At 41.7% G+C, this 24669-nt stretch overlaps 1 protein-coding gene across 5 annotated transcripts in view; it reads right to left on the bottom strand.

Moving 5' to 3' along the window:
- The window catches only part of SEMA5B (semaphorin 5B), a 271422-nt gene that overhangs the window by 174994 nt on the left and 71759 nt on the right, over window positions 1-24669 (bottom strand). For all 5 annotated transcript variants that reach the window (XM_042040534.1, XM_042040538.1, XM_042040539.1 and 2 more), the window contains exon 2: window positions 13260-13320. The gene's annotated coding sequence lies outside the window, so the exon portion shown is untranslated. The remainder of the gene's footprint in view (window positions 1-13259; window positions 13321-24669) is intronic.

The following is a 24669-nucleotide window of genomic DNA, read 5'->3' as shown; positions in this document are numbered from 1 at the left end:
TCCTCTCAATTTCCAATAACCCCCTACATCAATAACTCCCCTTTTGTTTTACTCCACCCCCCCCCCCCCCCCTTCCTTTCCCCTGTTTCAAATGGCCCTGCACTGGCATTTATCTGTCCACTTTCATATGTACTTGTTCACCCTCCACTTAGCTCAGGGGACTAGGGCTCACAGTTTGCCTGCACAGAAGTGAGATAACAGCACCTCACAGAAGTAATTTTCAAATTAATTGTATCTACAAAAAAAGAGAGAATTAGACCAATCACATGCCTCATTTGAAAATAATATTTTTTCTGTTTTTTAAAAAAAGTTGCAGATGCTTGAACTCACAGGACTAGATTAAGTTTCTAGGTCAGTAAACTCCTGATTATGAGATTATTAGCTTGAATGGCACATTTAAATGCCAATCTCTTTTCTTGCAGGAAACAAACAATTTAAACATGCAATTCTTGACCCACTCTAGTACCTTTAAACTTACTGTTTAACAAAACCAAAGAAAGAAGGGTGGTGAAAAGTTGCCAATCCACTTCAAAGCTTCTTCTATATTTGTGGGTAAGCAAAGTCCAAAAAGGATTAATGAATGTACTCAGAGAGATGAAAACTCACTGGGAAAAACTTTCTAGAACTAAGCAGCTAAAGACTGAAACAGATGCTCTGTACCATGGGCTAGAATGCAAATTTACTTCAAATGTATTACAAATTTTAGCCTTCAACTTCTAAGCATGCATATAGAAATGTCTTTACAGCTGTAACTAATTTCAGCACAGAGGCCTTCAACAACGTGGCACTGAGGAAGGTCCTGAATGGTGTCTGGTACTGTTTACTTCCAGCTGAGGATTTCCCCACAGTGTAATTCCTCTCCCTCAGGAGACGCTAACACTCCACAAATACTAACTGACCAAGCCTTAACATCCAACTGTTTCCATTAGCTCAAAGCCCTCAACTTTACCAGTGGGAAAAGTGAGATACAGTGCCACCAAGAAACCTAAGGCACAATTCCCTTGTCTGCTGGGGAAGTAAGTCCCCTATGAGACCATATCTTAACACTATCCTCAAGTATTTCACAACAGGATGTGAAATGCCCACTTCATACAAGGAGGACCACCTTTGCACTCTCTATTAATGAAGGTCATTAATTCACACAGACAAAAGGTGCTTTCTGGGTTTCCATCTCTACCACCATGACTACAACAAAGTCTCCTCATGCTTCACTTCCAGAATGGCTGCCCCCACTGGAATTTCTGCAAATGGTTCACCTCCTATGCAAGGTATCCAGGAAGGTGATTTAAAAATGGTCTATATGAAATGATTCCCATGATTTCAAAACTGCCCCAATTCTGCATGTTTGGAAGGAGACAATTGGGGCGATGGTTAAAAAAATTACACTACTAAAAAGTTATTTTCCTTTCAACTATTGTATCAAGTTCATTAATACCTTCTGCCGTCGGTGAAATGATCCCCCATTAACATTTCGATTTATTATTGCTGCTCCATTAATGAGACCACAAAAAATGGAAATGAGGCCTATAAATATGCTAAGAGTTAAAGTCACGAATCGTAACAGCGTGCGCACTTCATGAGTAATGTTTTGGTACCACTGGCATTCAAAACTGCATGGAAGGAAGGCTCTGCAGCATAAGCATCTGCTTAACAAACAACACCCCAAAAGGTCCAAACAGAAAACCACAATTCCTGAAACTACAGTTAAAAATATCAGCAGAGTCAAATCAGTCTTAACCCCAGCTGCTGAGCTCCATGCAGTGCATTGTTAAAATGCTTCTGGAGAAGGACCTTCCTTTCTCAGGGAAGGTCACCGGGACTGTTAAATTTCAACAAGCAAATGCTGCAGGAGGAAAGATCTGTCTCCATGCCCTTTGCTTAAAAAACCTTTACTACATGTTAAATGTCTACTTACTGGCACCACACCCAGTACTGGGGGATATTGATCTCTTGATAGTGCATCACATCTTCCAGGAAAAAGAGCAGGCTACAAACAGAGTTCCAGTCTTGGGAATCACACTGGGATTTATTTGAGAAATAAATTTATTGCCAGGTAGCCTTTTAGATCCATCAGGCTCCCACGGTTCCTCTGTTGATATTTTCTCCAACAGACAGTGCATATCCTCCATGGGTCAAGAAACATCCTTATGCAAATGGCATTACTGCAACTTGCATTTTCAGTTATTAATATTCCACTTCCCGTCTTACAAATGTTTTCAGAAAAGGAGGAAAGCAGCAGCTCATTCCCCTGGGAACAAAACCACAAAATGTGATACCTCGCTGAGTTAGGAAAGGAACGGTCCTTTCAGCACAGGGATGTCATATCATGCTAGCAACATTTTTGTTTCTGCATTTCATTTCTCTGTCCTGATTAAAAATGATCAATTCTACCCCATTTTTTGAGCATAGCTGACAGCACTAGACATGCTAAATGAAATGTGTAGCACTATCACTAGCACTACCATCTTTCAAGGAACAAGCTTATAATTATTACATTAATTTTTATGATTTACTTTCCAGGAACCTTGGATTTCATGACAGGGACTGGCTTTGCTCTGAGGTCCCACAGTATCAGTGAGATGAGAACACTGCAGTCCACGCTGCTTTTAAGCATTAACAGAAGAAATGGCCTAAATTAGCCAGTTTGCCATGGCAGCAATAGTAGGTTTGGAAAAAAATTCAGACACCTTCAGTAAGATGAAATAAAACAAAAACATGAAAAGCAAACTATTTAATGAGAGCGCAGGCTATTTCAATAAATCTAGTTATTTGATAAGCAGACTGCCACTGTCAGCCTTTTATCATCTGTGAAAATGCATGATGGATCTTCTCTGTTTGCTTACAATTTCAGACCTTCCCCTTCTGATCAACATCAGCATTTTGCTCCAGTGCCTCTAAGGACATGGATTGCAAGCAACCAGCCAGATTCCACCTTTCAGGAAGACTCTAAAGACTGACAACACAGGCATGGCTCAGTGCTGTGTACATATGGCACACAGTCTGGGTAGTTTGAGGCTGTTAAATGTTCAACCTCTTCTGAGTTTGCCTAAAGGGAAGGAAAACGGCTCCTGCTGAGAGTGTATGCACATAAAACTGTAACAAACATTTGATTTTAGCTTCTCTGAAGCAGAATTAGTCTGCGCATTCTGCACTGCCAGTTCCTACTGCAGCTGCTCAGAAGAGATGGCTTTGGAGGGTTATTAATTCCCATATTAATGGTCAGACTCCCCCATAATGCTGAAATATAGGCTCCCGAGTGTGTTTCAGTCTTAGTTTCCCACACGTCTTTCAGTCCTTTCATAATAAGCAGATAAAGTCATTATTTGGATGAAAAGGACTTCAGTCCAACACAGGCTCACAGTACTTTATCTAGCTTTATGATTCAACTACACATTTTACCATCTATATGAAAAAAAAAACCTGCTCCAAAAAAAAGCTAGAAAATAATTTAAATGTACAGCAGGTTCCAGGGAAACTGCTGAAACAGCTACATCCTGTGTGCACTGTTTGTTTGTGCTGAACTGGTTAGCAGGAGAAAAAGGCTCAGATATGATTTTTAAACTAGGGTGGTGAAAAACGTTTCACTCTCCAATAGAGTTGATCTGAAAGGATTATTTCTCTGCTACACTCTGAGAAAGCAATGCTGCCAGATGTCATGAATCTAAAATGCTTTATCTAATCATAAGATATCACCTGAAATCATGCGTACTTTACATACCATGCAGCCCCTTTCTGTCCTTTTTCTGAAGTTTAGGTAGTAAGCTTAGAGGTACTGCTGAAACAACCTCAGAAAACTCTCTGTGATGCCTTAGGATTTTAGCTTTTATATTTTTCATATCCTGTAATGCTTTAGTGAGTAACTCTAAGACTCCATGTAGCCTGTTAGCTACTGTTCTCCTGTTCTGATTAGACATAACAAATCCTCTCTAGGCCTGAACTTCAAGGACACCTTACTGTCTCAGACCCTGGAATACATAAATGAAGTGGCTTAAGGGGGGGAACAAACTTGGGGTAATGACTTCATTACCTGAACTTGTAATTGGAGAATTAATCCCAATATGCAAATGGACCAAACTTATAAAAGTATGAAAACCCGTGACCTGGTTGTCCATTTTGGGTGTAGCCTCTCTGAAGGCTTTTGACTGCCCAAAGTGTACCTGAAGGCTCTTCAACAAATACCCACTTTCATCCTCTTAATTTTGTCTAGCCTCTGTTTTCAGCCCCATCAAGGCATCATATGGAGATTGAAACTGCTTGAACTGGAGCAAAGCAGAAGTTACTCCATCAAAATCAGCTCTTTAGTACTGAAGTTTGTCTCATTTATGCTGGCTAAGGATCTGACTCTACTATCTACAGATTGAAAGATGCTAAAAATGGAGTATTTTTATATGCTCTACCAAATATAAAATATGTGACTGAAACGTAGGCAGAGATTCATCTCACCCTACTTTATTCACCTGGGCTAAGCTAGGCTGCAAGGCCTTGGTATGTCAGCAGGAGGAGATCAGCAGTCCCAAAGGTCAGCTCTTGTCACCCATGGGAAGGCTCTTATGGTGAGCCACCCTCTGGAGATGCTCATCTCCTTCCTCCACTACAGAACAAAACTGGATGATGACAGATTGTCCCAATCAGTTGTAACAAAACAATCTGATAGTTATGCAAAACTCCTCCCCTTTTTCTCCCCCACTATTTTTGTGTCAGCATGAATCCACTGACTTCTGCAAGGTTATTCACACTTAAATCCATCTAGCCATAATACTCTCCATAAAGCCATGTTCCCCTGGACTGAAAGCTGCTGAGGATGCTGGTTTCAGTTGTCCTAAGTTCTCTAGAAAAGGTGCCCAAAAATCAAGAGACTCACGATTGTCATTTGCATAAGGCCTTTCACTCTTTTCATCCAGGTTTTACCTTAACAAGAAATTTGGTTTGACATCAGACAACTCTACCACAAAACAACCGAGAAATATAAATCACTGTAACAGCCCCTCACAACAGGATGAATTGCCCTAGATGTGAAGCAAAAGTAGATATTGTTCACACTTCACTGCATCACTTACAGTGAATTTTGCTGAAGTTTTTGAGAGTTAATAAGCTGCCTGCCTCTCTTTCAGTCTTCAACAGTGTCAAGTCTGTATAGAGAGAGGTACAGAAACAGTATCTGATCTAAAGCTAGAAACGAAAGAGCTTATTTCCCCTCATCTGGTGAAGAATCCAGTAAGCCTCTTAGGCATATTGTTGAAACCACAGTAAGGACAGTATAACCTTTCCTAGAATTGAAGGATCAGGAAAAAAGTAAGAAACAAGAGGCACACAAGTTGTTAAATAGAGTATGCTTGGGGAGAGCTTTAATCAAAGGTAATGCATGGGGTAGGTCCTTTAGCAGACACTGCAGCACTCACTTCATACAGGGAACAGCCTGGGACTGTGCCTAGCCTTGAGTTGTTGGAGCTGATTCCACCTTTGAGCACCTCTCTTCCCCATCTGCAAAATGATGATAAATCCTTATGAATAAAAGTCAGTAGATGGGAGCTAAGCCTTATCCTTCATGTCTTCAGGCAGGCAACACCCTGGGGAAATCAGTATGGGACTTCCCAGGTAAAAGGTTAGAGGACAGAGCCCAAAGCTGTGGAACAAAGCCTGCATAAGGAGGAAGGGGTGACCCAAGTACCGTGCCCTTCACATATCTCCCAAGTGGTGCAAAGTATTTCCCAAGTTTATTGTTGCAAAGCAAAGCTGAGATATATTGCTCCTCTATAAACACAGACATTTCATCAGAGGACATCAAGACAAGTTTTGCCTTTGTTTTGCCCTTCATAACTTAAAAAGGCATCTCCCAAATAAACAAATTCCCTTCTTGTTACATTGTCTCCAAACACACTTCTTCCACCTGGAGCCAGCCTCTGCAGCAGCTATAATTTTGCTCCAATATGGTAAACGTCCTCCTTTCCCTTCCTCCTTCTCTCCCCTCTTCTACCTGGGGAATTCAGCTGCTTGCAGAAAAACTTGAAAAGAGAAAAAAGGAATAAAAAAGTTGGCTTGCATGGCCCAGAAATAAGAACTGAAAAAAAAGTGAAACCTTATGCTTTGTCCCCAGTGGCTCAGGGACTTGGAGCCAAACCAAGGCCATGAAAACAGAATATTGTTCTTTGTTAACAATAAATAAATAAATAAAGGACTACTCACTCTTGCCCTTTGGGATATGTTTTCTAAGGAGGAAGAAATTCCCTGTGGAGTTTATTATGTGTAGAAGGGATGTGTGCCTCCTGGGGAAAAGCAGTGGGGGCAGTTTTTCCCTTGGTGATTTCTTTCCCGCTTTTCTATCACTTTTTTATTAATTTTTGCAAGTCTCACTCCCCTCCGTTCTGCAATAAGTGAAGCCACACAAAGGAACATGCAGGTAATTCAGCCACTCAAAACTACACAATATCTCCTTTCCTATATAAACTATCAGTGTGTGGCCTGGGTTTCATTTGCAACTGTAAATGAAACAGGCCTACAACTGTGTTCATAATCCTCCTTAATTGAATTTCTGTGACAAAACCCAGACAAAATTATTACCCTCAAGTTAACAGTTTGTGCGAAGTAGCCAAGGGTTCCTGGGAAGCCTTAAAACAAATGCAGGACAAAACTGGATACCACAAAGCAGTTATTTGGTGTTGGTACCATTTGTTTGAAGCGGGGGAGGTTTCCCTGGAGGAACGAGGTCATTTTAATATGAAGGACAGGCAAGGAATTCAACACAGGATGAAAAAAAAGCAAGAATTAAATAAGCACTGGATGAGCTTGGATGTAAACCAGCACATACTGCTCACACCACAGCTACTGGAAGGAGGTGTTGGGCTGTTCCGGCTGTTTGAAGGGCAGCATCATTCACAACTTGGTGTGGCTCATGGGAGAGTTTCACAAATCCAGAAGGACTTTAAACAACTGCTAGCTTTGTGTTGAAGTTCACACCCCATTGAAAGGGTATCTCCTTTAAAGTCCTCACGTAATAATTTCCTCGAACTTGATCATCAGTTATACTGTAAACAGGCAGAGCCTTAGTAATGATGTCAGGCTGCTGGTAAAATATCTAAACTTACTTTTAAAATGTGAGAACCACTGCTAAATGAAAGCAGTGATACAAAAAAGGCACTGTCCTGCAGGGCACTCCCATTGCTTGCAGAAGAAAAGAATTAAAGCCTTTCCTGTTACCCAAATTTAGTGTTTCTTTTTATTTTAGATGATACAGATGTTTTCTTGACAAATTGGGCAAAGCTGATGTGAACAGAGATGTCTGTTTGCAACAGCTAATTTTGTGTGTCATTGCCATGTACTCGGACAGACATTCTATTTTACCCCAAAGTAATGTGTTTAAGTCATCTCTGTATCAACTGGTAACTAAAGCAAACTAGCAAAGTTGTTAGGGATCAAAGCAGACTCTTTATGCTTCAGTTTACAGAGTTGATCAGAGCAGGGAAAACCATGTCATCCCAAGGCAGTGCCTGCCTGGGTACCGCCCCACATGCTCATAGAAGTTAATATCCTTTGCATTTTAAGCAGAAGGCAAGGCTACAAGGGCATGGGGAAGGCTGAGGTAATGGAAATAGAAATCCTACAATTCCTCAGTATGCGCCCATGTCTTGTGTGTTACCCAGGCCTCTTGCAGGCAGAGAATTGACGGAAATTTAGGGGTAGAGGAGGCTGGCGGGGCCTCATGTTAAATTTTCCTCCAAGTAAAATATTGCTATAGGTGATGAAATGAGCATTACTGTTCAGAGACAGGCAGGCAGAGACCAGAACTCATTTCCACAGACCTCCGTGCCATGAAGGATAGTGGGTCTCTGTCCCCACCCTCACTTGCAAGGCAAAGCTGACATAATGAGGGACCTCAGAAGAGTTTCCAGGAGACATATCCACTCCCAGGGATGCAGAGGGGTAACAATCATGCTAGTGCTTTCTTCAGGGTCTCTGCTGTGCCAAATGTTTCAGCAGTTGCATTAATACCTGGCTTTGAGAGATTGCTCATTAGTCCTTGGGTCCTGTGCCACTTTAAGCAACCTTTTCAGAACAACTTTTTATAGCTTGTGTGCTCTGTTTTCCTTCAGGCCACAAGTTAAACACATTGAACAACACTGAAGAAAGAAATAAACACTGAGTCAGAAATAAATAGATGCATATGCACATGCCTAATCCCCCCACACACACACATACACAATCAAGGCCAGAGATCAGTGTTTTCAGGAAAAGGCATGAGGGAACAAATTATCACAGTGCTTTGTCACTGTGGCAAAGGAAAGAAAAAGGAACATTGAAAAGGGTGATGAAATGTTTCAAGAAAAAGCAATATATTTTTATGTACTTGTAAAATCCATTGGCAATGACTTTTCTGGTTAATTAGTTTAATCTTATTAAACTAAAAACCTATTTGTAAAATCCAGACATATTCAAGTGTAAGTCCAATTTCTTCACCACAAGCCAATGCACCATTTCAAAAAAGAAAATTCAGCAATACAAACCAGTTTCCATCAGGCTGAAAGTACAGCACTTTTATTGGGAAGAGAAATGGATAGAGTGCTTGACTTTTCTAAAATGCACTTTGGAAAAATCATGTTACTCATTTACCCCAAAACTGCAGTCCTCTCCCTCCCTGGCCCAGTGAAAATGGATGAATATTTTGGCCCAATTATGCAGTGATTTATAAATCAACATTCTGCTGTCTTTCCTTGCACTTGTCATGTTTGACTTCGTCCTCTTTATTAGACCACTCTTCTTCCCATTAAATAGTCCCTCTGTCTCACTTGCCAAAGAACTGCCAATGGACCCCTGATTTTCCAGAAGAATAGACTCAGCTTTACCAATGGAAAAGGGCCTCTAATGTACCATGGACACAGCACAGTGAAGCATGGTAATTTGCCTGTGTTAATGATGCTACTTCACAATTATCAGGAAAACAAAAATCTCTAATAGCTAAATGACACCCAGTCCTTCTGCAGCCTGTTGAATTCAAAAATCAGTGGGAGCAAAACCCAACATCCTTTAAGAGATAAGCTAAAAGTGGCTGCAATGTTCCTTCTCCCTCCCCCCCCAAATTCCTGATCTGCATTGAATCACTAAAATGGGTGATTTGGTGCTGGGAGCAGGACAAGAAAAGTCCAAACCAAGTGTTTCAAAATGTTTTAGCAGCTCAAAAGCAAGTGGAGAAAAATTAATGAACATATATGTAAATGTTTTGGACATACTATACACTGGCATGATTTTGTGCAAAATACCACTGTAAAGCAGGACTAATGTATAATTCATGGTTTTCTATTTTTTAGGTGAAAAGAGGAAGTCATTACTGTGGGAATGACAAGAGGGGCAATCTGCATGTGCCATTGCTTACTTTTGAAGAAGCTCCAGTTCCACAGAGCTCTGAGCTCTTGAGTGCTAAATCAGCCCTGAGAAGTGTCTTCAGCCACAGTTCTCATCAGAAAGCTTCTTAGAGCTGGGTTCCCTAGGCTGTCTGGCTAGGCAAAACACTGATTGCTTTGGCCAGTCAAAGAGTCATTGCTCCAAAAGTCAATCTTCAAATACAGCACATTAAGCTACTCTGTGGGAGAAACTCTGCTCTCATATTTGGCCAAATACGACAGGCAGAACAGCACCGGCTTTGATGACATTATTTGGAATGCACAAGAAGGAACCAGGGATCATAAACAATCATATGGTGCACGTTTGGTAATCCTTTGGCACTGTTGAAAGGTTGGAGAAAAGACTCAAACACAGGTTTATGAAAAAAAGATGAACAATATTTACAATATTGCTCATATAAGAGAAGGTTTCTGTGATATTTTCCAAGGGCAGAGGCAGTGATTTGTCATCCAGTTGCAGTTCTGTAGATTTTGTAGCTGTCTCATTGGCACACTCCACACGTTTCTTGTCCAAAACTTTCTGGTACAGCTGTGCAAAACAGGAGCAGGACTTGAATTCAAGAGTGGCTGAGAATTTAGGATCAAGCCATTTCAATTTTTCATCTCCATTTCATTTCACAGACTCACACAGAATCACAGAATCATTTAGGACGAAAAAGACCTCTGAGATCATCAAGTCCAACCTGTGACCAACCTCCAACTTGTCAACCAGACTATGGCACTGAGTGCCACATCCAGTCATTTCTTGAACACCTCCAGGGATGGTGACTCCACCTCCTCTGCGGGAAGCCCCTTCCAATGCAACACTTGTCCAGGCATTCTTCAATCCATGACGTTTATTACTTAATAGACCCTGAGGTAAGACCCTATCCCAGTTAAGTGACAGCTTTTACTGTAGAGTGCTTAGAGTGTTGTTGGGGATGGAAGGTGGGGGAAAATAAGATTATTTACTGTAGAGCTCTATACTTGATTCTCTTATTGTCGTATTGTCTTGGGGTGATTTTATGATAAAACTCTGTTTCCCTATTGTCTGCTTATTGCCCAGAAATGGGTCCTGCAGCTTTAAGCTGGGTCTGAGGGGGAGCCGGGAAAATTCCTCAGCACGGTTTGTGTTCAAGGACTCACTCCCCTGTATTGCTCGGCTCTACCTGAAGCGGGAGAGAGTGGGTTCCTGCTTCTAGCCAGCTTGTGAGCTGAGGCAAGAGGGTTTTTTCCAGGACTGCATACCAGCATACCGAAATCATCTGGTAACTTCTTCTTCTTCTGGAACTGTTCGGCCTAGCTGTGATCCAAGAACCAGATCATCGGACCCGTGGACCAGCAGAGAGGCTGCGGGGACGTTGCATCCCAGCCCCTCGGGAGGGGTCAAGCCAGCTACAGAGGGAACTCTAAATCCACCAGCTTTCTCTGCATCGAAGAGGTTTAATATTTTAAGAGTTATTCATTTTTCCTGTGCCCTGCTGGCACTTTGTTTGTTAAATAAATAGTTTTTTTCACTTTCCTCTAAGAATTTCCTCTCGTATCGGTGGGGGAGGGAATGCTGAAATCTGCCTTCTGTGGAGGAGATGTTCCTTCCAGAGCATTTCCCCCTAAATTTGTCTCAAACTGAGACACTTAAGAAACTATGTGCTTACCACAGGAAAGGTTTGTCAATGCAGGTTGAAAATAAGCACCTGAAGACTCTCTAAATACTGTTTATTCAATCTGAAGTAGCATTCAAGGGGTGTACTAAAATCTTCAAGACAAATGCGACGCATCATGTATTAAAAATTCTCCAAAATGTTGTATTATTAAGTCTTTCTTTACTAACATGCCTGCTTCAACTAAAAGATATGTTCTAAAAATCCTACAAGATGGGTGTTTCAATAGCTGGCTCAATGTTTGATTTGCAGAAAATGTGGCTACAGCACTAACAACCAGGCATTGGGAGAGACATAAGCAAAGGAGCACTGTGACCTGCCTTGAACACCAAACGATTTACTGTAATTTTAAATATTAACATTTTCTGAATGAATAGTTTTGATACCTTTCATCTTGTGTTTTGCAGACTTTGCCAAGTTGAGACCATAATACTTATAAGCAATTTATCAGCAAAACCATGGCTGACTCTACAGAGGCCTGATATTTGAGATCTGCCCAGGCAATCTTGCTGTGAAGTCAAGGGGCCAAGGAAAGACTCCCAGCTGTGACCCAGCTGAAGTGCTTCTCCAGTGGGGCATTTAATCTCCCAAGCAGGCCTTGCTCACAGCTGCCTGGCAGTGTGCAAAAGGCATGATGTCTTCCAGGGGCTGAATGCAAAATAAACTGCACCCCTGGGGCAAAATTCACACCTCCTAATTCCAGCAGAACGAGCAGAGATGCTCTTTCAGATGGGCCAGGGCAGGAAACCAGGACAGCTCTCGCTGCTACCAATGAATAGCCATCCCCTCATCCTGCCAGTGCCACCCCTACCTTTGGGGCAGCAGAAGGCCTGCAAGCAAAGCCAGAGGCAGGGACAGAGCAGGTTTACAGGCCACAGCCACCTTTTACTGCGGGCAGGGGCATCCCTGTGCTGCAAAGCCTTGAGCCCCTCAGTGATCACATCAAGGGAGGCCACAGATCATCCCTCCTCTACCCTTGTCTAAAGCAACAGCAACACAATAAAAAGCCATGTGAGCAGAAAGGCTGGAGGAGCTCACACAGCAAAGTTTCTTCTGTTGGTGTCTCTCTTGATATCAAACTGCTCTTGTGAACAGTACTGCTCATGTACAGGGTTGCCAACACCTGAAGATGGTGCAAGGTGCAACTTAAGTATTATCCATGATTCTCCCTCTAGATTTTGCAAGATGAGTGCACAGGCAAAATCATTATATCCATTAATTTTAAAGTACTGGTATCTCTTTTGCTTGCTACTTGCCAGGCAAGTATAGCCACCAAGGTGTGCAGCTATTAAATGTCAAACACAGTTCCTATCACCCTTTTTTGTTCTTCACTTTCCTTTCACTGTGCATTTTCCTCAAGATCTTTCCTCCTTGATCTCCTTGAGAAAAATGGCCTTCTTTATTGATTAATTTACAAATTCCAATGCCGGATGACTGAGTTATATGATAACACCTGACAAAAGACAATTGAAATAAACAGAAAAATTAGCACTCTCTTTATTACAAAAGGTTTGGATGTTGAGTAGCTGACTGAATTAAATGGAGATTGAGCAGATCTGAGAGAATCGATTAGGAAAAACAATGCAGAATTCAGAAAAGAGATAGCAAAATTAGCAGCTTACTAATTCACCTTCAAAAAAGATGGAAAAAGTTGAGAAAGAGAAGGAAACTGTATCCTTTTTGTCCATTCACAACAAGAAATTGCCCAAAAGCTTACCTCTGTGATAAGACTCCTAAGATACTGAACTCTGACATCAAGTTACCAAAGGCCAACAAATACATGACCAGATCAGCAGCCTTTAGGGTCCATTTGTTCTTTTAGTAGACCTTTTTAATTAGTGGTATCACAAGCCTTGGCCTTTGTCCTGTGGCCTGGGAACCAGCTTTTGGTAATGTATCATTGCATTTTATTCACTGCTCATAGATGCTAATGAGGTATTTTTAATTTTGTCTGCTTGTGACACTTCCTGCAATACAGATGTCTTGGGCTTTCTTCCTGCAGATTAGGCAAGAGTTATTGGAGTTTTTAGATTAAAAAAGAAGCTGATAAAGCAAAGCATCTAAAATGGCATGATCGACTTTGAAACCATGTCATCTCTCAGTGACTTCCCTGCAAGCTTGTTGTGAGGTAGATGGAGTCTAGCAAAGATGAGTTCTAGCAAAGCTCTGAAAAGAGTGTAAACACAGCTCTTAAACAAGGACTGCAAACATGATAATATTTACTTACAGCTTCTGCATTACTGAAGTGTCATATTCGAAGTCATGCTCCAGTGAAAATCTTAAGTGACCTGTGGAAACATCAGAAAACAAGTCTTCAGTGGATATTTCTAATTGCATCTTCTACCAGATGGGGAAGAATTTTGACATTATTCAGAAATTAAATAGAATGAAAATATTATTTAAGTTTAACCACAAAGCAGTGTAAAAAGTTTTTTTAATGCTCACCTGAAGGTCCTCCAACACTAGCTTCAGCTGCAATTATTTGCTTTCTGCAAAAATCCTAGCCCACAGATCTGCTAGCAGCAAATGTTTGTGGAAACGATAAATATTTTAACACAATCAATCTGACTGAGAAATTGTGCAGCCCTGTCTGAACTTTTCATAATCCTAAATGCTTCATCCTCACAGAAGAGACAAGAAATCACTCTTGTCCCAGTTTCCAAATGGGAGATTTACACCAGGGAGAAATGTAGGCTGTGAACACATAATCTCATTGCAGCGCTCTCTTTGGGGACACTCCTGTCCCCACCACCCATCACTGTGCCCCATCATTCCCTCCTGCTGGAGTTCATTTCACCTTCCATTCTGCCAGTTGAACTACATATGTGCTCACGTTAGTCAAGAATTATTTGAACTTCTCAAGTCAATCCAGGAGCTGCAGCCAGATGAAGATATGTGAGTGCAGCCTACACAATTTGCCCCCAGTCTCACAGCAGGCATGGCAGGGGAGAGCCTGCACACTGGCTGTGAGCCCCTATTCCCCTCTTTGAAACACCAAAAGCAAAGCTCAGAATGAAGAAATTTGCTCAAGAAACCCACATCTGAAAGGTTATTCTCACTATTTTCACCCTTATGTCTTATCCAAACCCCACAATTCCATCACAGTCTCATGAAAGTAAAGAGGCAAAAAATTGTGACAAATTTAACAAATTCTAGATTAGTTTGTAATAATTTATTATTTTATTTATTTATTTGTAATAATTTATTATTTTATAATAATTTACCCTGTGCCTGAACTCTTTGCATTGAGCACAGTGCAGACATCGGCCCTGGTAGTCCCTGCTCCCTGGAGCTCACTAGCAAGAGATCAAAGAGCTAGAAGTATAGGCAGGGAAAAGACAGAGACAGCAAAATTGGAGGACATTTCTGTACAGTAGCTTGTGAGCACAAAATCCCACTCAGCCAGTAAGAAATGAATCACTGCAAAGAGATTCTGACCCTGCTACCTATTATGCTCGACAGACAATCTCAGTGAAATAATTTATCTAGTTATTTACATGGCTTCCATTAGAGCAATGTCTGAGCATTCACAAAGCAGATGGGTTTTTCCTCACTGTGCTCCTGAGAAGGAGCACCTGCTGCTAACGCTACATCATAGACAAGGAATAGAGATACTAAAAAGACAAAATGCTTTTTCCAGGGAAACTACTATCTGGTCTGACAAAACTCTATATAATGCCAGAGGGCTTCTCTAGGTTAAGGTGCTGCACTCAGGGACAGGCCATCAGACTTTAGCCATAGGCAGACTTCTTACCACCCTGGTAACTCTTTTTTGGACAATGGCTTCTATACAGTATGAATCAGGAAAAGTTAAATGGAAAAAGGGAAAGGGAGGGTAAAAAGGGAAAATAGGGAAAAATGATAAAGGAAAGTCACAATAAATGTAGCACCATCTGAAAAAAACCAAACTGCAGAAACAGAGGAACCAGTCATGCCATTCACTGAGAGGACTGAAGCAATTGTTTCCTTCAAGAAACCTCATTCATTCCATTTCCATAACACAGAAAAGGCACTCACAGTCCCCTCTTTCAACGTATTAAGATTAACACACATACAGACTCTCACATTTCCTTCCTTCTCCTATCAGTCTTTCCTCATGGAAGAAGTCACGAGAAAGGGATGAAGATGCAAACATTTCTGCAAGCTGTTCTGCCAGGGCTGAATCCTGAAGGTGGGACACCCAAAGGAACGCAGGGGTGACAGAGCACCCACCAAAAGGACTCAGTCTTCACTGTCAGCTAACTCCTGCTCTTTAAAATGGTGACAGTGGAAATGCTTCTTTGGTGATATCCCAGGAGGAAGCTCAGAGCCCAGCATACCAGCTTGTTAGAAAACAAGATCCATCTGTTAGCTTAAACCTCCAGGACTGGTAGGTAGTCTTTTCTATAAAGTAAGCCACTGGACAGCACAAACTCTAGGTTTCATCAGCAGAAGAATTCTGGTCTGCACGCTGCCTCTCTAAACATAATAGCTCCCCTATGGCTAGAGAATAGAGGATTCCCTAAACGAACCCTTTGATCTGCAAGACACTGAGCCTTCTCCTGAAATTTCTTCTCAGACGTTTGAATTCCCTCTCGGGTTACAGCATGAAACCTTTCTCATCTCTCCATTAAAGCAGCAGATAGACAGATGGGATAGCCTTCATCTTTCAGAACTCTTGAAGTTTCATTTCCCATCAATTTTAACAGGAATGCTCAGAGCTCCTGTTGAGTTTAAGAGAACCAAACCTATAGACTGTGCTCAGTAAAAGCCAGGAGAATCCCAAGCCTGGTAGTCCCTCCACAAGGCTGTCATCAATTAAAAAGAAGCAGCGTAATGTAAGTAACAGTATAATGGCCAGATTTCCCCCTCCACACACACTGCCAAATCATTTTTGAAAACTCTTCAAGCATTACAAATAAATAGCCCAGTGTGTGCTGTAGTGGAGGTGGAGCTATACCAGAACCACCGCTGGGTCTAAACGTCTTCTCTTCATTAATGCATTTTATTCTCTCTTCATCGCCAGTCAAAGGAAAGGAGGTGCTATTGCCCTTTTGCAAGCTACAGAAAATCCAACACTGCAGATGGATTACACACCTCACCCAAGGTCCCTTGGGACACCCACATCTGCACAGAGAACTAATCCCAAAATGCCATGTACCCAGTGCCCTGCCCTTCCCCTCCAGCATAGCCTAATTCTCTGAATTTCATGATGATTCAGAAGTCTATTTAAAGCCCCTACAGCTATGGGTGTGTGCAAGGAGTTAAGGCTGAGCCAAAAAAGTTTGAATTGAGCAGCTCTGGTTGAGATTCTTGGTAAGAGTGAAGCACAGAGCTGGGAGGGTTTAACCTGACATGGGAAAAAGGTGGCATGTGTCAACTGGGTTATGATGTGAACCCCCAAGAAGATACAGTAGCAATGCTAGTGTCCTCTTCCCCATTAATCTGCCCTGTAAACAGTCCAATGGTGCCCACACAGCCTAGCACAGCTTTCCCAAGCCTGCTCCATCCTTGCATAGCAAGTGCTGCTCTGAAACAGGAAAAAACCAGACACAGAAGAGCTACTAATACCTCTTACAGTTTCCCAGTGTAAATGAAGTGGCCAGGCACAGTTACACACTGAAATGAAGGCAGCCAGGAAAGCTGACAAGGTTCACAGACACACGGCCATGGTTTACTACTCAAAGCACACTAAGCTCTTTAGGTAAGCTTTGTTATTACAGATGGCATTGCTTGCCCTAGATATGATGTCCAAAATGGGGTTGCTCTCTGTAATCCTTCAGAGGCTGCTTATAAATCAGAGAATGCTTCACCTCTGGACACACGGCACTGATAGATGATAATGTAAATGGTCCAGTGTTTTAACCTTAGCAGGCATTTGCTTAGGTTATTGTAGACAAAAATGAGGTCAGGAACTGTGGTCACAAGCCTTAATCGAAGAGCCTCAGCCTGGAGTCGTCTGGAGCCCTCTGGCTTGTACAGTACTGTGCCCGTGGCTGACCCGTACAGCGAGCGATAGGCTGAGGGTGCTGAGGGGTGAGTGGGCTCTCCTGTCCCAGCCCCGCACAGCTGTGCCCCACAGTGCCACCTCCGCCTCCCAGAACCCTTCCAAGCCACTTTGCTGAGTAAGAAACAGCAATTGCAGCAACATAATTGCTGTGGAAATGATTTTGAAGGCATCAACCCCTAAACACACACAGTAAACAAAATCTGCTTCTCTATGAGCTCTTCCACTTTTCTCAGGCATCTGAGGGATGTCCTTTATAAACCATGAGATAAGAGCAGACTCGCTGTTCAGACTGCATATCTGCCTGGTTCCTTAGATACCAATGAAAGCCTAAAGGCATGGCTTGGCATCTCATCCCCTTCTTATAAACTCTCTCAGAAAGTTACAGCTGATTTTGACACAAAGATGATGAGAAATGGGGAGCTATTTGTCCCATTCTGGGGAACATGCCAAATCCTGTATTAACACCCCCAACCCTATTAAAAACAAAATAAAGGAAAAAAAAAACCAACCAAAAAACACAACAAAAACCAAACCAAACCAGCAAAAACCAACCCTCCTGTTTGCTACTGATTAGGCAGCCGAATTAAAACTGATGAAGTGATTGGATAGGATCCAAAGCTGTTTATCTGCACATAAATCACAGACATGCTTTACTCAGCCAGTATGGATTTACTGAGCTAGAGGAAAGACCTCGTACTTGGAATGCTGATTATTACAGCAATTAAAATATCAGTGAAGCAAACATTTGGGGTAGAAAGCTGTTAAGGGCTCCTGGAGAAATCATTCCATTAAATATTAATTCAATCAAATTTCAAATTTAAAAAGAAAGGGGGTTTTAATAGACAGTTGGTTTGGTTTTTTCTGATTAAGTATATGTTGTTAGAAAAATCAAATTCAAAAGAAAGAAAGACACGAAATAACTAGCTGGACATGCCAAAGGAGATTAGAAAGGAAGGCTGATACATATTTTATGATCACAAGGGAATAAAAAAAATAAATTGAGAGATGTACTGTCAAACCAGACACAGTGTTAATAGCTAAAGTATATGGCAGTAAGAACTGCTGTTCCCACAGCTATTAATGTAAAACTGAAAATTTGGAGCAGGCTGCAGCAAAAGAAAATAAATCACACTTTTTTTTTCAATTTGAAAATATATATAAAATAAATCCCTATCCCCATCATTCACTCTCTGCATCCCAAGCCCCCAACACACAAGACTGTCATTTCAGCAAGCTACAACTTCCAGGCAAGTGAGACAAGTGACAATTTCTTACTATTAATCATTGCTAATTTATTTATGCGATTTTTCTACTTATAAGAATCATTGGCCAGGAGATTATTTCCTCCTTCCCCTTTGAGTCCTGAGAAACTATTTAACATGGGAAGTAGTTAAGGGGGGCAAAGAGGGGAGAGTGTCATGTAGCCAAGTTACGCATCCCAGCTGGAATTTGGGATGATGTCTTGCAGTTCTGACTCCTTCAGCCAAGTTTCATACAGGAAGCACGAATGCGCCAAGGGCGCAGTGAAATCCACTGGAGCCAATAAATAGCACTTGACTCCATTAACACATCCCGCTATGGATCCCTTCATAGAACCCTCAGCCACCTTGCAACCAGTTTGCTCACAAGGTAGCCAAAGATTTGCACAGGGGAAAGGTTCAGGAGCCAAGAGGACCCTCTGATGAAGCCTCACAGATGCAGTGTGTATGCACATGGGATGTGTATCCAGAGCCCTTCCAGAAGAGGCAAACACTGCTCATATATAAGGCTTATATGGAAATAGTGGCCATGGAAGGTCATGGTGCCACCAGTGAGGTAAAGGGCAAATTGCTGTGAAGAACTTCATGGGGCCCCTGGAAGACAACTCACTCCTTGCACAGAGGCTCCTCTCCAAGCCTGGATGGGTACAGGGGTACCAGAGAGGAGCATGCAGTTTTTGCCCATACACAACAATCTGTTCCAGCTAGGAAAAAGGACTAAGAAAACATTTCTAAAATTCATAGATTAAAATTTTGTAATGCATGTGTTACAAGTCTGATTGTTATTTCAAAGCTATTAGTAACAAGAATAATTTCACCTAACACAGAAATACCTCCATGATCTCTTTCTGGAGTAAGAAATAACTTTTGAGGAAAGTAGTTGACAAATTACTTGACAAATTTGTCAACTACTTTGGGGCCATCAAGATAAAAGGCTTTATATGTTGTATGATTTTTTTATGTATATATATAAAACACTTTTACTGGACTGTTGATAAAAGCCTGAGCTACAAAGGAACTTTTTCCCCCAGCTGAGAAAAGGCAAGCTGCTAGACAAATCAGTTCAATCTCTGCCTTTCAAACAATATAAAGCAGTATAACTTTCAGGAGTAACACCTCATCTGTTTTTTTTTCCAGACTGCCTATCAGGAATCAAGCAGTAAGTAAACATTTGAAAAGTGTTCCTCTGAGAGCAAAGGTTTAGATTTGAGTCACAGGATCCATTGAAAAGAAAAATTGCTTCTGTGCATTGGGACAGTGCCTTCCCTTCTGAAAAGTTTCTAAAAAGAGCAAATGGAGATAATCTTTTTACAAGGTATAACCCATATGGAAATTCATTATTGCTTCCCTTTAAAAAAAGTCAAGATGGTTCAGAAAGTGAGAATGGAATCACTATTTAAAAAAGGTTAAAAGTATGCAGAAGATTTCCTAACAACTATAGCCAGTAAAGGCATGGTTAAAGTGCTTTATCATGGTCTAAAGTGAAGCTCCGATTGATGAGAACATGAGATAAACAAAAGAGGTAAAGACATAATAGAGCCCTAAATCACTCAGTGTATTTAATCCAGAAGTGGGGGTATATATACCCAGTGATTGTTGATTCAATATTTTAAGGATCCATTCTTCTCCTAGCACAAAACACTCGCTAGAGTGGCTTCAGCAGTGCAGCTCCCTGAAGGCTGCATTACTGCTCGTTAGCCCTGTGCAACCACCACTGTGGAGGCAGAGCTGAAAGGAATCATTGTTCCTGCTGTACAAAAGCTAAACTGAACCTCCAGAGAAGGTGAATGATTTGCAAAGGATTTTACAGCAAGCCAGTGGCACAGCTGGGGGAAGGGGGGAACCCCAACTTATGAGCTGGTGCCTCCCAAACACTAGTCCTCGTTGCTGGCAAGTACACCCTGGAGTTAGGGACTACTTTCATTCCTGCCTTTTCCACAAACAGCCATGACTATTAACTTGAGATGGTCACCAAAAGCATGTACATATGCATGGAAGGTCACAGAGGCAGGGCCCGGGACAGTGCTTGAAGAAAATATTTAGCTCTAGGTTCTACTTTCAAGAGGCGTGAGAGATACTGGAGATGAAAGTTTGATCCTAAAGGGCCTAAACTAGACCTACAGCTGCTTGGAAATAGTTTTCTGTTGTAGCCGACATTCATCCTGAATTCAGTCTGATTACACAGCGTTAACTGTGGCAGGAACCTGAGGACAGAGCACAATCCCACACCAGAGCACACCGGGTACACAGGCAAGGCAGGGTAAGTCATGGAGCCAGGCAGAGTGCCCTGGATGGTCACACCAAGCTGCACACTTTTCTTTAACACTTATTAATTTAGGTGATTAGATGAGTCAAAAATTCAGAGGGAGCTGTTGTTCATTACTTTTTTTCCCCCCTTTGGCTATTCCAAGAGACATTTTAAGGGACAGATGATCTTTTTAACATATAGTTATGGTTCTCATTAGCACTAAACCCATGAATATGAATATGAATATGAAAAGAATTCAAGGAGAGACAGGAAATGACTGCAAACATCTTAAGCTAAAGAAAATTCCTATTCTTTCTCCAAAGAGTACAGTTGCACCATTCTGGTGCAGAATGTACCACTCTGGGCAAGGAAGATCAAAGAAGTAAAACCCACTGAGCCAAGTTCACCTTTCACATTGTTTCTTAGCCAGACCCAGGATGCAGTCAGCAGCTCTGCCCAGGAAATTTCTAACATGACTCTCTCCTGACATTACAGCTTGATCTGTCGACATTGACACATCCAGTCTTTGGGTTCTGCCAGGCCTTTCAAAGAAGGGATGTGAGGGGGCCAAGCCTGTGTTGCCGGTCCTGTCGGCAGCTCGGCTCCCCGCCAGCTCACACTGCAGGACACCAGCAGAACAGCCAACAGGGCCAGTGCTTTTACAGGCCAGTGACCCCCAGCCTGCAGCAGCCATGCCATGAACCAAAGTACTGGAAGTCCAAGCAAATTTTAAGATCAAACTTGACAGAGGCCGCACAAACTCACAGGGCTTTTAGGATCCCTGATAGGCACTCAAACAGTTCTCAATAAAGTAACATTCCTCTGCCTCTAGACTGCCCAAGGTACAGGAGAGACTTGCTCTGGAGCACAAGGAGCACCTGACTATTCCTTTTTTCTCTAGGCACTGTGGCACTCGGTCCCTCTGGATGTGTATTTTTGTCCAGCAGCCGAATTAGGCCATATGATCCCATTGTCCCCCATGAGATGACCAAATCTATGCTCAGTATAGCAACCTGCAAAGGAACAGTGTATCGGGGATTTCTGGGGCTTTCTGAACACGTCTCTGCAGACTGTTGTCTGCTAATGGCACCACTTGATTGATTGGTTCCTGCAGCCTCCTTCACATCTCCTCTCTTTCAGAGGACTCCCAGCCCGGGAGCTGTCTGAAGGACTGAAACTGACACTTCCCCTGGAAAAACATTTTCTGGACCCTTATGTCTTTGCCAGGCAGACCAAAGGGAAATGAATCAACACAATGGGACAAGATTGGTTGTTCTGGAAAACTCTGTGTTGGGTCCATCATTCTACAAAATCAGAGAGAAACATTTTATATTTCTGTCAAAATAAAAAATTAATTTTCAATAAGGAATTTAAAAATGCCTTTCTATTTTCCAAACTGAAACTACAATGTTTCCAAAGTGGAAACTTTTCCTAGTTTCAGACAGCACAAAATGAGCACGAACTATAAATAGTACCTACTTGTAGTGCTCCTGTGGAAAATGCTGTTGAGTTTTTGTGGGATATATTCTAGGACCGAACTAATCAATTTCCACTCAGCATTCCCCTTTTTATACTACATCCCATCTACCTGTCCTGAGTAATTGAAAAGTAGTAGGTGCTTGTGTAAAAATGACCTCTGGCAAAACACACCAACACTATTTTGGATTTGAACTAGTATAAGCAGGGCCTGCAGCAGTGACCCACCTTTCTAGTTAACTGTGTTTTCCCCACCCATTATACAGCAGCTGAAAAGTTGTATCAATTCCCTACACTGCACCAGGCACACATTTTTTTTATAACCAAATGATTAGAGTAACCTACCTACTTTATAGACAGTCTGAAATATAAGGCTCACAACAAAGTCAAGGGAGAAAGTGCCATTCAGTCTAATGACAGCAGAGTTAAGTCATTGAGCCACTAGAAAATGCTACATCTAATGTCTGTCATTCTTTGCCTTTTCCAAAATCACAAATAGGCTGTGGCAGCCTCAGGAACAGTGGCCAAGTCTTCTAGTTCCCAGATTTGTGCTTTAACTACTTGACATATCCTCTCATCACTGGAGCAGGAGACAGAATGATCAGAGACCAAAACCCCTCACACTGAGCAATCTGAAAATATAATGTTTCGGCACAACAGAGACTTGTGTCATTCCATCACTAACTCACCAGCCCAGAGGACAAGTCCAAGACAAACATCCCGGCAGCAGTCCAAGGTCAGAGACCCAGAAGGTAAACCCGTCAAGAATTGGTGATGTAAACGCTCCCTCTCAGAGACAGTCCCACTGCATTCTTCTCTGAATCCCTTGGACTCTGCAAACTTCCTTCTCTGGCATGCCTCTTTGGACTTCTTCCTTCTATTTTTCTCATAAGCTTGTTTGTGGATGATTTATCTATTTTAAAAAAAGGCATGTTTTTCCTTCATTGAAAAAGAAGTGTGTCTGCATTTGGCCGATACTGTAACGGTGTTATTAAGTCCTCTTTGAGAAAGGATCTCGCTACTTCATGTCCTTCCTCTTTCCTGAGTTATGTGACAAAGATCCTGAGAAAATAGCTCATAGACTTCATGGTAAGCACCATCTCCCCTTCTCCCTTTTCCCTCCTCACAACATTTTTAGAAACTATTTAAATGATCCCATGCTTGGTCTGAGCATTGAGTCTGATATGGCATCATTTCTGAAGGGCCCACTTTCCATCCATCACTGACCAGGACACAGAATCCCTATTCAGTGTAAACATGACTCAGTTTAATTTTTCCAAAGACCATTTGATTTTACTTTCTGGTATACACAAGTGAGTAAATATTACTTGGTAGGCTAGAATTTCATGAAGCCCAACTAAAATGAGGGCTACAAATCACTAGATGCAGCATAAACATATGGTGAAAACTTTGTAATCATCCCCAGTTTCACAGAGGCATCCTGTGAGGCAGCCAGGAAAGGAATTGAAGTCAGTTGTCTGAGTCCCCATAAACATAACCCATCTTTCCTCCATATCTCTGTTCTCAGACAACACATATTTTCTCAGTTTCTGCCTAGCTAGCAAATATCAAAAGCTAGCAGTTTTCTGTCTCCAGTATCAACTCAGTTACAAGAATTTTAATTGCAATTGGTTTCCTAAGTCATCCTCTCTTCTCACTAATTTTTGCTGAAAATGTACCTCCTGTCATTGCATGGGCTCCATTCTAATCAAGCTACACAGTTCTCTCCACACTTTTGGCACTGCATTTAAAAATCAAAGTGCCAAATCCCTCTATGAACTACTCAGATTCAGCACTTATATATGCCTGTCAAATTCAGAGAGAAGTCAAACTTCGACCCTAAAAAAGTTGATATATGAAAACATGGCAGTGCTTCCTTGGCTAGAGGAAAAAAGAGATTACTTATAAAGCCTTTACTTAATTCTTTGCATCTGTATTACGGAACAAGCAATTATAAAGCACCTCAGATTGTTCTAAACAGTACAAGTAAACCTATCAAAATGAGATGCACATGCCAGCATCTTTTCCAAACAGAAATGTTAAGCACAGTTGCAGCACTGCTTCAGGTCAGTGCAGTCCTGTAGTAATTACAAGTGCTAAGAACAGACCAAAGACCAGATTCAGAGCAGAACCCATCCTTCTTCACCTATAAAGAAAATACATTTCAAAGAAAACCCAAGAAAGAGTGAAGGAAACTTCAGAAAATTAATGAAATCCCCAAGCCTGATGCTATATGCAGTGCTAATGATGGCTCTGTTAGTGAGCTGAAGAGGAATGGCACAAAGGATGGAGAATCTGCCAGACACTGACAGGCCAAGATAAAATGAAGAGTTATAAACAGTTATACAGAAAGACTTGTTTTCCCCTGGTGATGAACTGCTCTCTTTAACTACAGACCCAGAGCAGACACAGGATTTAGTCTGTGGTACCTAACCAAAAAAATGTTACTGACACCTACTTAAAGGAGGGAAGATATTTTTAAAAACCTCTTAGTTTAACTTCCTTCATCCCACAAAGCATTGCCCATTTTACATAGGAATAAAGATGAGACCTTCTAGGGGAAGACCACCTGGCATTTGCACCCTAAGGAGCAACTCAATGTCACTGCATAGAAGACTAAAGCTTGAATCAGTTGCATAGCTGGGTCCATATTAATTGATACACA

This window comes from Corvus kubaryi, unplaced genomic scaffold, assembly GCF_017639235.1.
Source record: "Corvus kubaryi isolate FWS band 111438036 unplaced genomic scaffold, C.kubaryi_AGA036_p1.0 37396, whole genome shotgun sequence".
NCBI lineage: Eukaryota > Metazoa > Chordata > Aves > Passeriformes > Corvidae > Corvus > Corvus kubaryi.
This window is presented reverse-complemented; position numbering and strand designations above follow the sequence as displayed.